The sequence below is a fragment of the Mytilus californianus genome, unplaced genomic scaffold (genome assembly GCF_021869535.1).
Source record: "Mytilus californianus isolate M0D057914Y unplaced genomic scaffold, xbMytCali1.0.p SCAF_2, whole genome shotgun sequence".
Taxonomy (NCBI): Eukaryota; Metazoa; Mollusca; class Bivalvia; order Mytilida; family Mytilidae; genus Mytilus; species Mytilus californianus.
Window position 1 is genome coordinate 114,314,993 of NW_026262668.1, and position 13,485 is coordinate 114,328,477.

At 31.2% G+C, this 13,485-nt stretch overlaps 1 protein-coding gene across 3 annotated transcripts in view; it reads left to right on the top strand.

Moving 5' to 3' along the window:
* Nucleotides 1-40: 40 nt before the first annotated feature.
* LOC127730781 (PTB domain-containing engulfment adapter protein 1-like) overlaps nt 41-13,485 on the top strand; it is a 51,805-nt gene continuing 38,360 nt past the window's right edge. The window contains exons 1-3 of one of the 3 annotated variants that reach the window (XM_052239335.1): nt 41-150; nt 3,678-3,764; nt 7,205-7,250. The gene's annotated coding sequence lies outside the window, so the exon portion shown is untranslated. Of the gene's footprint in view, nt 151-3,677; nt 3,765-4,929; nt 5,028-7,204; nt 7,251-12,970; nt 12,991-13,485 lie in introns of those variants that run through there. The other 2 variants (XM_052239334.1, XM_052239336.1) reach the window with 2 other exon arrangements.

Consider the following 13,485-nt stretch of genomic DNA (forward strand, 5'->3'; position numbering starts at 1 on the left):
CAATAAATGTGATAAAACATGAGATTAGAGACTACATGCATAAGGCTACATTTAAAGGAAAAAATAATGCTAAAGGAGCAGAACTGTAGCTTAGCAAATAAATAAGAGTTAGACTCTGGCCAGTAGTACACAGATCACAAGTTTTCCTAGGTCCCAGTATAGGCTTTTATCCTTTATTTATGTACAAAGGCTAACACTATAAAGAGAATTTACAATCATAAGAATATTTAACATAATTTGGATTTTTGTTCTGAACAGTCTGAGTAGGTGCTTGCAGTTCATCTGAAAATGTATATTTGTATCATTTAAAAATGTTTGTCCCCAGAAGACCAGTTATATAATTGAGTGGTTACAGCTCTATCATTTTATGCAGTTAAAGAAGGGTTCCTTTCATACAGCAAAGTGCTGAACATGTACCCATGTTTAAGTTATCCTATTTTATAATATTTTTAGTAATTTCTATATAAATCATAATAACAGAGACATATATACACATGTGTATATATGTCTCTGATAATAATAAATAAAATTCTTTATTTAACGAAGGTAACACATTTAACAATTACATGTTAATCTTCCATGAGGCCTTCAAAAACTATTAATACAAATAGAAAAGAAAAAAGAAAAGAAAAATACAAACAAAATAAAATACATAATACTGTTATACATTAGCAGCTTAAATATTGGATAAGTAGTACATATGCATTCAAGAAAAAATACATTAGAATCGAGCATCTTCATTCTGTACAGTTAGAAAATAGTTTGAACATTTGATCTTAAATGTATCTAAATTATTTATTTCTTTAATATTATTTGGTAAATTATTCCAGGTAATAAGACCAGAATATTTAAATGTTCTTTTTAAAAATTCAGAATTAGGTCTTGGTACATGAAGAAGTCTTGATGTTGTCGACCTGAGACAATAATTATAAAGATCAGTACAAGCAGTAAATTTAATACTAATAGATAGATATATAATCAGGTGCTAGACCATTCATACATTTAAACATTAACACAGCTTGAAAATATTGTATTTGCCAATTGGCTATGTTTTGCTTGTTCTAATCAGAGCTCTATTGTAAAATATGTCTCTGATCTGATCAGAGGCGGATTTAGGGGGGGGGGGGGGGGGGGGGGGCATGGTTAATTTTTGACTTTTTGCCTGTTCCACTCAAAATATTGTCTAGTTTGGGGGCCCCTGGCATATTGTCAATGGGGGGGGGGGGGGGGGGGGGTGTGGTCTAAACATATAATTTGAGTACAGATGTCCCGCTAAGATTAAAAAAACACCCCTGTCCATATATTGATCTGTGAACATCCCACTCCCACTTTTACCTTATCTGGTCTAATTTATGTTGTAAAAGTAAAACACAAAATAAGGGAATAAACGGTGGCATATAATGTGGAAAGCAGGTTCAAAATGTGCTTGCTACTACACGAAGGAAGTGAAGGTAGCTAAACATGCTAGAGCTGTCAATTAAATATTGCTGCTAAAAAAAAATAAAAAAATTGAAGAATGTACAAAAAGTGTAAGCGTACTTTTATTCCACCGTGTATTTATTCTGGGTAACTGTTTTTCACTAGAGAATATTGGATGTAAATAGTGTGAAAGCGTCGATCTTGATATCGTTGTTTTGTTTATATAAGACCGGTTTATTGTTTACATAAATAAATGGGTTAAAATTAAAACGATTAATCTGAGCTAATCTTAAGTAAATAATATTGATGATGAAGAGGAGGATGTTTTTATAACTCAAAATACTGTATCAATGATCAGGACATTGAACTTGATACATTTTAAACCAAATTTAAAGAGCAGATTTGTTCTTACATAAAGTTTCAATTATAGAAACATCTTTTGATATTGACTTAGAAGATATGATTTTATAGATTTGCATAGAAAAATTATTTAAATCTTATTCGTTGATAACCATTATTGCGTTATCGTGTGTTCAAATGAGTACTAATCACTTCACAATTAATGTATGGATCTAAAGCACTTGTGTTATTAATCCCGGTATAAAATAACTAGTGCAATCATTCCGGTACACAATCACTAGTGTAATCATTCCTTGTTTAAAAACACTAGTGTGAACATTCCTTGGATGAAAACTCTCCACTTTTTACATAAATCAACTATGCAAGTTTCAAATACACTAAAAACTATAAAGCCACATTTTATATATCTTTTTAGAACCTTATAATGACTGGTGGATGTTTTACACTGGACCCGGATAGAAAAACCTAGTGAATTTTCGTTGGTGGATAATAATCACTGGGGATTTTCTTCCTCCGGATAAACTACACTGGCGGAATCAAACCACTATTACAAAAGGACATGTGACTGGTGCATGATAGAAAAGCCATCCTCATTTGTATACTTCTTTCGACTAAAATACAACAAATAAGACAATTCATAAAAATGAATGTCTTAGGGGACAAATATTGGATTTAAATTAAGGGGACATGAGGGTTTTCAAGGACAGAATATTCATTTTCACCTTTTGATATAAAGTATGACCTTATTTATTACTCAATGCATAGCCAAACAAAATTTTGTTTTTATAATCCTGCAATTTTGGGGCAGAATATTCTTTTAAATCCAGTCATGCCTATATTGGGAAAAACTATTTATTTTCAGACAGCTGAGCTACCCTGGGAACAGCATATCTAATATATCAATATATATGTTCCTGAGCTACCTAACTAATTTTATTTAGTATAAACCCAAAATCATTAAGGATCATCACATAAACATAACAATTTGAGACATTACCAGTCAGTGGTACTTCTGACAAGTGATTTTATTATCACTTATTTTAGTGATTTGAGCATTTCAGTAATAAATACTGAAGATGAATTTCATTTCCTTTGCCTTTGGGAATGGATAGGTTTTATTGAATTTGAAGGTATTCCAATGTCTTTTTATTGGACTGGTCTTCTAAGCATACTTTCATAAGAAGAAGAAGCATGCACAAAAACTTAGTAAACAAAGTCAGAAGTTTCCGGTTAATTAGAAATATAATGTAATATAATGGGCCCACACTGAAATTTACTAGCCAATGGCAAGTGGGTGACTGCTAATTTCAAACCCTGTTATATCTGCCTCTTTCACTTTTTCAATTTTTGTCACTTGTGATGACAGTTGCAGAAGGCGAGACATAGGTATTCTTTTTCTGCAGCGATAGCAGCAACAATTGTTAAGTTTCCTGGTTAAGTTAGTTTGATAGGAACTACTTGTGATAGATCATTGATATTTTGAATGAAGTTGCATTTCTATCAGTACTGTGAGTGAGTTTTCTTGCAGCATTGTTACGTCGTATTGTTGTATGAACTTTGAAGAAAGAAAAAAACCTACCAGTATTTATTATTAATTCATTTAGAAAAACTTGGAAGAAGAGACAAAATGTGTATTTATTATTACTAAGGACTTGGAAGAACAAACACAATGTGTATTTATTGTTACTTCATTTAGATGGACTTGGAAGAACAAACACAATGTGTATTTATTGTTACTTTATTTAGATGGACTTGGAAGAACAAACACAATGTGTATTTATTGTTACTTTATTTAGATGGACTTGGAAGAACAAACACAATGTGTATTTATTGTTACTTTATTTAGATGGACTTGGAAGAACAAACACAATGTGTATTTATTATTACTTTATTTGCAGGTTGTTATGATGTAGAAAGTGAAGTAGAAATATGTCATAAAAGTCATTGTCTTCTATGTCAAATGTCAATCACAGGTGTATTTACAGGTAAATCATATTGTTTTGGTGCTACATGTCATGTTGATTTCTCTAATTATAAAAGGACCATAATTGCAATGTTTAGGGTAAGACATGTTTTAATTACTATAAATGTTTTGAAACACAAAGCTATGATGGAAAGTAAAAGAAAATAAAAAATAAATTATTATTTTATTTTCCATACCCACCATTCCACAGCAGGATATAGTGAAAAGGGAAAGATGGGGCCTATTCAAAAAAATGTACGACAGAAAGTCACAGGACAAAAAGTCACACTTTAGTTTTGAAAGTATTTTTCTTGGAATAAGAAAATACTTATTTTTTTAGAAACATTTTTTTCTAAATTTTTCTTTATACTATTATATATAAAGTAACTTTGTTAAAAAAATTTATTTGAAAAAAAAATCAATAACGATAAAATAATTAAGAAAACAAGTTGTCAAAGTGGCTTGGTACTTAAATGGCTTCATGGTACCATGAAGTACATCCTTAGCATAATTAAAATTTGATAAATTTTCATTTATCAAGACATATGAACAATTTCCTAAACTGTAATATATGTTATAAAAAGAAATTATTTCTTTTCATTTAAAAATTGATATGCAATTGTTTGAAGATAATTCTTCAGGAAACAAATGAAAGGACATTAGTACTTTCAAGTTTTATCATCATTCCTGTTTTATGTAGGAGAATCAATGGACCATATCTTTTGCATAGGCGCCTATCTTTTGTTGATGACTTTAGATATATTTTGTTTCATTGGGTTGCATACCCAATATATGTATCTACTTTTATTTCATAATAAAAAAAATAGGTGTTTTACAGCCCATCTTCAGAAATTGTTAGATCAAGTTAAAAATCTGATGAAACTTATGTAACATGTACATAATTATGTAAGTGGAGAAATGATGTATTAAACATTTTTATACTTGATATCACATTTGTTTTAGTAGATACTTTTAATTGAGGAAAATATAAAATACTAACTAGTCATCAATAATAGATAACCACAAATGTAGATTAATATGTCACAACATAATTCACTCTTCTTTAAGTTCAAACCCTTGTCAAGGTATAAGAATCAAAATGTTCTGACTTATAAAACATCTGATAAACATAAGTGAATGTGTTTGAAGTGTAGAGACCTTAAACAGGAAACAGAATTTTTCGTAATTTCCTTCCTTTGGGTACTTGAGGGATAATTGGTTCCATGGTAATAACTGGTTGTTTGTCATATGGCCACAGAACTAACCATCTTGAATCAAGAAAAAGGTATAGTTGTCTTTATTGTTTCTTTGTTTCAATTGGCTCACATACTGAATTATTTACTGCAGTGTATAAAAGGAGAATGTACACTTTGGGATCCCTGCAAATTTACCGAATACAAAAAGTTGTTAAATACGGCTATTAATAACAAACATTTAAGATTCAGAATCAAAGCTTTGAGAAAACATAGCATTACCTGAAGCTATATGACACATTTTGTCTATGACAACATTAAACTGATGTATTTCCAAAAAGAGAAATTTAAGAAACATTTTGACTTAATTCAGATAGAGTACATCCTTGCCCTAAATTATTTTTGGTAGAAACTAGAAAATCACAATACTCCATGTGTGAATATCATTATGGACTATGGCTGTGCTTCATATCATTAGTGGAAAGAGTTTTTTTTTCTGTATTTTCACACCTATATAACCCAAGAACAGGAAATATTTTAAACCAAATGTACAGTGTTTTATTATTAAATACATAGATTTTACTTGTGATTTAGCAAACAGGAGAGATTTGATTTTATGACCCTTTTGACCCAAAGCTGAGTATCTTCTCCTTTACAGTAGACAACTTACTTGTTATTCATATTACATAAATTCACATGTACCTAAATATGTAATATCATGTGAATTGAAATGAAAAAAAAAATACTGTTGAAAGATACAAGGTACATCTTTGGACATGTTGGACCCCATTGTAAAAAACCATAAATTCAATGTCTTTCATATTTAAGATTTCCTAAATTTTTTTAGACATATAACAAGTCTCGTAAAGCCATAACTGGCCAATTACAATACCTTTTTCTATTATCCACATGAACCCCAAGTTAAATTGTAGCTCATTTGGCTTTATAGTTTAAAGCAGCGTTGAGGCTTTTTGGGGGAAATGGGGAAAGTTACATATAAAACTCTTAGAAACCATTAATGTGTTAACAGTGAAATAGATTTTAGGTTTTGAATTTAGATTTTTATGCCCCCGCAGTAGCAGTGGGGCATTAAGTTTTACCCTTGTCCGTCCGTACATCTGTACGTACATCCCAAAATTGGTTTCCGTTCTCTAACTGAAGTTTGCCTCAACCAAATGTTATGAAACTTATACACAATGCTTATTACCACAAAACACAGATCAAGTTTGAATTTTGGTGGCGTCACTTTAACCGTTCTAGAGTTATGCCCCTTTATAAATTGGAAAATTGCAAAATTTTTATTTTCTTCTAAATATCAAGTAATTTTTTAAATTGGAGTTATCTTCCTTTGTCCATGATTATAGATGAATCAACTGCAATCAATGCTTTATACAATGCAATGTTTAATTTTGACTTCCAATGATAAATCACAGATCAAGTTGAATTTGGGTAGTGTCACTTTAACCATTATTGAGTTATGCCCCTTTTATAAATCGAAATATTGCAAATTTTTTGTTTCCGTTTTCTAACTTTAGTTTGCCTCAACCAAATTTTATGAAACTTATACACAATGCTTATTACTACATAATACAGATTAAGTACGAAATTTGGTGGCAACACTTTTACCATTCTTGAGTTATGTCCCTTTATTAACATAAAAATTGCTGAATTTTTCGTTTCCGTTCTCTAACTTTAGTTTGTCTCAACCAAATGTTATAAAACGTATACACAACCGTTCTAGAGTTATGCATGTTTACAAATAGAAAAATTGCTGAATTTTTAGTTTCTGTTCTCTTCTTAAGTTAGCCTCAACCAAATGTTATGAGACTTACACACAATGCTTATTACCACAAAACTCGGATCAAGTTCAAATTTTGGTAGCGTAACTTTTACCGTTCTTCAGTTATGTCCCTTTATAACTATATGATATGCAAGCGGGGGCATCATCTGTGTCCACATGTGGACACTATCCACATTTATTTTTATTTAAAAAATGCTTTATTTTAATTCACTTTGGTTAGACCAATAAGTCCAACCACCAAGTTTTAAGTAGATACAAGTGAGGAAATATAAGAGAAAGAAGTTAAAAAACTTTGTACAGGTTTTGTGTTACAGCATACATGTACATCTTGTGGATACTTGTGTCAGGCAAAGTACAATAAAGTTTTAATAGTCCACGAACTTAAAACATAGATAATTAGTGTTCTACTTGAACATTTAGTATATTGACACAGAAAGTCTGAAGAGGTGTTTTATGATTATTTTATAGGCTTGGAGGAATACCATGACAAAGAAAACAGAGGTCTCTGATTAAGGTTAGTATATATATAATTTATCTTATGCATGATATATTTTATTATATTTTATCAAGACAATTTGATAATAATAAATTTTGTAATTTAACCATAACAAAAATATAATAGATGTATATTAACTTAATAATTATCCAGTACTTAATTCATTTTATAAAAAAGGGGATTGGACAGATGGTGTCATTAATAAGATGAAATCACAAGAAATACTGAAACATATAAAAAGGCAATGGTAGAAATATAACAAACACCAGAATTTCATGACCTTTCATGCCACCATATTTTCATGCGTCTCTCCTAAGTAGTGAACATCTTCAGTGGTTGTCTTGTGTCATATCTTTATGAACATGTTTTAGTGATTTGGAAAATTTGGTGTTGATTGTACAATTTGCCTAAAAGGCCAAGCAAGCTTTTCTCATCACTTCGCTTCCATTGTTGTTTTCAATCGTCATTGTCATGTGTTGTCGTCTGTTAACTTTTACAAAAATCTTCTCCTCTGAAACTACTGGGTCAAATTTATCCAAACTTGGCCACAATCATCATTGGGGTATTTAGTTTAAAATGTGTCTGATGACCCTGCCTGCCAACCAAGATGGCCGAAATGGCTAAAAATAGAATACAGGGGTAAAATGCAAGTTTTGCTTATTATTTTGAAAACTGCTATAAATAAAGAAAATCTGCCAGGGGCAAAAAATATTTAGAATGTTGAGGTCTACCTATTGCTGGTTTACGTCAAATCTGTCTGACGACTTCTTATAGGAATTATTGCCCTAAAATGATGAATTTTACCATTTTATGAAATTTTTGCCTATTATCTTGAAAATTATAAAAGATAGACAGAAACTGTAAATAGCAAAAATGATCAACAAGACAAGATCAATAAATAAGGCAACATAGCCGAAATCTTCAGTCGACTCCTTATTAGATTCATTAACCTATAATGATGATTTTTACTAATTTTTTGCTTTTTTGTCTTATATCTTTAAGACAATATTAGATAGATAGAAACTGTGTATAGCGCAAATGATCAGCATGACAAGATCCACAAATAAGCCATAATCGCCAAAATCTGAAGTCGACTTATTATTGGAGTAATTGCCCTTTAATGATAATTTTTTATATTTTTTTGCATTTTTTGACTATTGACTTTAAAACTAAAATAGATAAATAGAAACTTTAAAAAGGAAAAAATAATCAGCAGGATATAAGATCTACAAATATATCAACATGTCTGAACTTGGTAGTTAGCTCGTAATAGTGTTATTCCCCTTTAATGATGATTTTTAGCTCACCTGACCTGAAAGGTCAAGTGAGCTTTTCTCATCACTTTGCGTCCGTCGTCCGTCGTCCTGCGTCCGTCGTCCGTAAACTTTTACAAAAATCTTCTCCTCTGAAACTACTGGGCCAAATTTAACCAAACTTGGCCACAATCATCATTGGGGTATCTAGTTTTAAAAATGTGTGGCGTGACCTGGTCAACCAACCAAGATGGCCGCCACGGCTAAAAATAGAACATAGGGGTAAAATGCAGTTTTTAGCTTATAACTCAAAAACCAAAGCATTAAGAGCAAATCTGACATGGGGTAAAATTGTTCATCAGGTCAAGATCTATCTGCCCTGAAATTTTCAGATGAATCGGACAACCCGTTATTGGGTTGCTGCCCCTGAATTGGTAATTTTAAGGAAATTTTGCTGTTTTTGGTTATTATCTTGAATATTATTATAGATAGAGATAAACTGTAAACAGCAATAATGTTCAGCAAAGTAAGATTAACAAATAAGTCAACATGACTGAAATGGTCAGTTGACCCCTTTAGGAGTTATTGCCCTTTATAGTCAATTTTTAACCATTTTTCGTAAATCTTAGTTATCTTTTACAAAAATCTTCTCCTCTGAAACAACTGGGCCAAACTAAACCAAACTTGGCCACAATCATCATTGGGGTATCTAGTTTAAAAAATGTGTGGCGTGACCCGGCCAACCAACCAAGATGGCGGCCACAGCTAAAAATAAAACATAGGGGTAAAATGCAGATTTTGGCTTATAACTCAAAAACCAAAGCATTTAGAGCAAATCTGACATGAAGTAAAATTGTTTACCAGGTCAAGATCTATCTGCCCTGAAATTTTCAGATGAATCGAACAACCTGTTGTTGGGTTGCTGCCCCTGAATTGGTAATTTTAAGGAAATTTTGCTGTTTTTGGTTATTATCTTGAATGTTATTATAGATAGAGATAAACTGTAAACAGCAATAATGTTCAGCAAAGTAAGATTAACAAATAAGTCAACATGACTGAAATGGTCAGTTGACCCCTTTAGGAGTTATTGCCCTTTATAGTCAATTTTTAACAATTTTTCGTAAATCTTAGTAATCTTTTACAAAAATCTTCTCTGAAACTACGTGGCCAAATTAAACCAAACTTGGCCACAATCATCATTTGGTTATCTAGTTTTAAAAATGTGTGGCGTGACCTGGTCAACCAACCAAGATGGCTGCCACGGCTAAAAATAGAACATAGGGGTAAAATGCAGTTTTTGGCTTATAACTCAAAAACCAAAGCATTTAAAGCAAATCTGACATGAAGTAAAATTGTTTATCAGGTCAAGATCTATCTGCCCTGAAATTTTCAGATGAATCGAACAACCTGTTGTTGGGTTGCTGCCCCTGAATTGGTAATTTTAAGGAAATTTTTCTGTTTTTGGTTTTTATCTTGAATATTATTATAGATAGAGATAAACTGTAAACAGCAATAATGTTCAGCAAAGTAAGATTAACAAATAAGTCAACATGACTGAAATGGTCAGTTGACCCCTTTAGGAGTTATTGCCCTTTATAGTCAATTTTTAACAATTTTTCGCAAATCTTAATCTTTTACAAAAATCTTCTCTGAAACTACATGGCCAAATTAAACCAAACTTGGCCACAATCATCATTGGGTTATCTAGTTTTAAAAATGTGTGGCGTGACCTGGTCAACCAACCAAGATGGCCCCCACGGCTAAAAATAGAACATAGGGGTAAAATTCAGTTTTTGGCTTTTAACTCAAAAACCAAAGCATTTAAAGCAAATCTGACATGAAGTAAAATTGTTTATCAGGTCAAGATCTATCTGCCCTGAAATTTTCAGATGAATCGGACAACCCGTTGTTGGGTTGCTGCCTTTGAATTGGTAATTTTAAGGTAATTTTGCTGTTTTTGGTTATTATCTTGAATATTATTATAGATAGAGATAAACTGTAAAAAACAATAAATGTCGGCAAAGTAAGATCTACAAATAAGTCAACATGACCGAAATTGTCAGTTGACCCCTTTAGGAGTTATTGCCCTTTATAGTCAATTTTTAACCATTTTTTCGTAAATCTTAGTAATCTTTTACAAAAATCTTCTCCTCTGAAACTACTGGGCCAAGTTAATTATAGATAGAGATAATTGTAAGCAGGAAAAATGTTCAGTAAATTAAGATGTACAAACACATCACCATCACCAAAACACAATTTTGTCATGAATCCATCTGCGTCCTTTATTTAATATTCACATAGACCAAGGTGAGCGACACAGGCTCTTTAGAGCCTCTAGTTACTAAAATGTGGGTATTGTTGAAGATGCAGGTGAGTGACACAGGCACATTAGAGCCTCTTGTTTATTGTCTCTGATTAATAAATATATTCAAAATTTAGATTCACAATGATTTAGAAATTGATATATTGTAAAGACTTCTGTCTATTGTTAGAGACTGTATGTTGACCTCTAGAATTCCTTTGGCTATGTGGTTGGTATAGTGTCTTATAAACACAACATATCCTTTTTATCATGAGAAACAAGAGCATAATATGGGGCTCATGTTGTCTGTCCGTCCATCAAAAATTTTGGTAAAGGCAAATGCTCCAAAATAAAGGGTAGGAAACTAATGAAATTTTGCACATTTGTTGAACTCGTTGAATAAATATGTAGATGGCATATTATTTTTTGTTCAAATTGCAAATAATTTTTTTGTTAAAAATTGCAAAGCATTTTAGGAAAAATCTTAGTTTAAAAACCGAAAATCACAAATTTTGAGAGATATTAGACGAAGGGAGCATTAAGTGTTATCCTTGACCCTAAGTCTGTCCTTCTGTCCATCCTTCCAATTTTTGTTTCCACACTCTAACTTAAGATTGCCTTGTGCAAATTTTATGAAACTCATACATAATGCTAAGAACCAAAACTGACAGATAGAGTTCGAATTTGGGCAGTGAGTCACTTACTGATTTAGAGTTATGCCCCTTTGTAACTTGGAAAATTGCTATTTTTTTTTGTTTCCGCACTCCTACATAATTTTGTCTTATGCAAATTTTATGAAACTCATACAAAATGCTTTAAGAACCACAACACAGACAGACTTCGAATTTGGGCATGAGTAATTTGCCGTTCTAGAGTTATGTTCCTTTTTAACTTGGAAGATTGCAAAGCTTGAAAGGGGCATTCATGTCTTCAGACACATTCTAAATTTATTCATCACTAGAAATGCTTTGAAAATTGATATATATATAAATATATATATATATAAGTATAATTCACTATTCGATATTAATTCCCTTTTTCAAAATTTATGAAAATTGATACCACATACCGGTAAAGCATGTATTGCTTTGTTTACATCATTATTTAGGTGGTATGGGAGTATAAATTACAACTGATAGAAGTTTTTCATACTTTGCCAAAATGTAGTATAATTGTGATATGTTCCAAAATGTGATAAAAATGATAGGTCACTGAGGTTGTTTTCAAGCTAGAGGTTGTATAAAAACTACACATTTTTTATTGTTTATACAGAGAAAAGAGTATCATGATGTGAATAGAAGGATAACTAAATGAGAGAGCTCTTTAATATAAAAATCTTTTCAGAATATCAAAAGCAAAAATAGGGACACTGTACTTTTTCCCTGCTCTAATGTGAAATAGAAACATTTCCTGAAGACTCCTTTATAAATTATACAAAGCTACCTCCCCTTTATACGCAAAGTTTTAAAAAATTTAAATCAAGCAATAATATTCTACATTTGTAAAAATATGATTTTTTTATCTTATGATCACATAAATTTTTTCATTTAAATGAAAATTTTTATTAGTTGAATTGCTTTCCTGGATTGAAATTGTTGACGTAATTAAAAGTCTAGACCCATTGTGTTCTGCTAATTTACAATGCAAGATGGGGGAACCACCTTAATTATTTGTTTCTGTAGCAGCTCCGTTGCTGACTCTCCAGTTCTGTAGTCTAGGTTGTATCTTCCATGTGTCATAAACACATTTTTATAGCATATATATTGTCTTATATATAAAATGACCTTGAACATGAGAAACTTAAGAGAAAATATTCTATTTTATAAATACAATAAAAGATACAGCATATAATGTCTTAGCTATTTTACAGCATACTTTGGCCTAGGATTGAGCATCCACAATTGTCACAACTTTTACAAAACTGGCCCTCCCCTACAGGGTATTTTATAATTAGGCCATCCACTTTCATTTATGCCTGGTAATATTTCAGTTTGTGGAAACTAATTACTAATGTCCTTGGATTATGATATTTATTAATTTTTGAAAAGGTTTCCAAGTGAACAAGCAGAAGTACCATTGACAGAAGACTAGAAAAATAACTATGTGTGGCCTTAACATTAATTAATTTGACTTGAATGTTAAAAAGTGAAGTGATGAGCTAGATGACATCATGTACTTACTATGAACCCTAGGCAACACATTTGTATGTATACTAAACTAAAGAATTACGTCACAACATTACTTCGATCAATCTTCCATCGTGTATTCTATCACCATTATAAAAGGGATTAATAGGCAAAAAATTGCTATCATTCATTTTAAATATTAAAATGTACTGTAATATGCAAATTTTTTAACTATTTTCGGAAAATTAACAACAAAGAAAAGTAAAAATTTTAATTAATCTGACATTGATTAATTTTTGTTATGATTTGCACAACTAATGGTTTATAAGTTTTTACATTACTGCTTAAAATTGTGTACACTAATGGTAAAGGTTTGTCTGTGAGTCATCCATTACATATATGTAAATATCTTGTCTTCAAATACATTTTTTTCGTTAAAACATTTTTAAAATATTTTTTTTTGGGGATAGGTTATTTTGCTCACAGGATCTAGTGTTAGATATTACCAACACTATGTATCCATCTTACTTTCCAAAGGAGTAGGCCTGGTAAGACCCCTTTTTGGCCCCAAA